The sequence below is a fragment of the Lissotriton vulgaris genome, chromosome 1_1 (assembly GCF_964263255.1).
Source record: "Lissotriton vulgaris chromosome 1_1, aLisVul1.2, whole genome shotgun sequence".
Taxonomy (NCBI): Eukaryota; Metazoa; Chordata; class Amphibia; order Caudata; family Salamandridae; genus Lissotriton; species Lissotriton vulgaris.
Window position 1 is genome coordinate 1,541,021,897 of NC_141685.1, and position 1,569 is coordinate 1,541,023,465.

At 60.0% G+C, this 1,569-nt stretch overlaps 1 non-coding gene across 1 annotated transcript; it reads left to right on the forward strand.

Annotated features, from left to right (window-relative positions):
• The first annotated feature begins 238 nt into the window (after positions 1–238).
• LOC147750785 (U6 spliceosomal RNA) lies at positions 239–345 on the forward strand. The gene has a single exon (XR_015300359.1). It is a non-coding gene; the product is annotated as a U6 spliceosomal RNA (small nuclear RNA).
• Positions 346–1,569: the final 1,224 nt, after the last annotated feature.

Genomic DNA, 1,569 nt, shown 5'->3' on the forward strand with positions numbered 1-1,569 from the left:
CTTCTGCAGGCCTGATCCTGTGCCCGGCGCTGGGCGCCCTTCTCGCGTTGGCGCGGTCGGCTTGGTGCTGTCCCAGCCTCCGTGGACCCCTTGCGGGGCTTGGTCCCGGTGGGTCCGTTGGGCTGCCTTGCGGGCCTTCCACGGTCCGATGTTCGACGGGCTGGTCTCCCTGGTGGCTCGCTTGGCTCCGATGTTATTTCTCCTTCGCCCACGGGCGCTCTGCCGGTCTCCCCCTTGGGTGCTCGCTTCGGCTGCACATTTACTTATATTGGTTCGTTACAGAGGAGATTTGCAGGGCCCCTGCGCAGGGGTGTCTCGCAAATTCATGAGGCGTACCACAGGAGTCTTCTCTCTCGCTCTACGAGCTCTTCGGGGTCCGCCCTGTTGGGCCCCGGCCCTCGGTGGCTTTGCGGTTCCTCGCCTTTCGGGTGGTGTTTCCTGGTGGCGATGGTGTCTGCTGGGCGGATGGGCGTGCGGGGGTCGTTCCTCCGCTCCCCGCCCTTCTTGCGGTTTTTGCCGGACGGGGTTGTTCCTCCGGCGTGTCCCCCGTGTCCTTCCCGGGGTTCCTTCCCTGGGGCCTCGGACTCTGGTGGTGTATTTACCGCGTTTCCCGGCCGACGGGGTTCCTCCCTTGTCCGTGCTGGTTATTCGACGTGCTGTTTTGGCTTCTCTTGGCCGCACGTCTTTCCTTTCCTGATGGGATGCCCTGTGTGGTGTCTTTTGGCCCGGTTCGTTCGGGCCGCTTGCCCTCGTTCCGCCTTGGTTCACGGGCTTACGCTGGCTGGCATCCTTCCCTACGCTTCGCTGGGTTCGGTGGATCCGGCGGGGGCCCAGGGTCGATCCGCGAGGTGTGGCTCTGTTCCCTGGGCCCCCCTTTATGGGTGTCTCCTCTGTGGAGTTTTCTCGGGCTTCGGCGTGGTCGTCCCCCGCCTGGTAGGTGGGTCTCTGGCAGTCCCGGGGGGGACTTTGCTGGGGCCATTCTGAGTGCTGGAGCTGCGACTCCGGGTTGGCCTTCTTTTCCTGGGGGTCTTGATTTCAGGTTTCCTGTGATCCCTGTTCTCTTTTCAGTTGTTATACATCAACCTTGGGTTGGTTTCTCTGCATCACCGTGTGGTGTTGTTCTTATGGTGGTCAATGAAGCCTTGTTGGCTTGGGTATTTGCTCACTATGTAACTCAGGGGGCGAGGAAGACTAACGAGGAGGTAATGCCCCGGTTACTTACCGGTAATCTTCATTACTCCGAGTATAGTCTTCCTCGCCACATGAGTTCCCTCCCCCCCTCCCTGTCTGGCTATCGGCTTCATTGTTTGCTTGGTAGATCAGGCTGATTGGTTGGGCCGGCCCGCCTCTTATAGAGGTCAGGTGGGACTGGTCGGCCATGTTGGGAGGGGGTGGGAGGTGGTTTCTTTTTGCTTTGGAGGGTTCTGTTGTGGAGCTGAAGCTCACTATGTAACTCATGTGGCGAGGAAGACTATACTCGGAGTAATGAAGATTACCGGTAAGTAACCGGGGCATCCCTCCCCATTCCACCATAGATCTGGTCACCACTGACCACCACATCTGCTCACC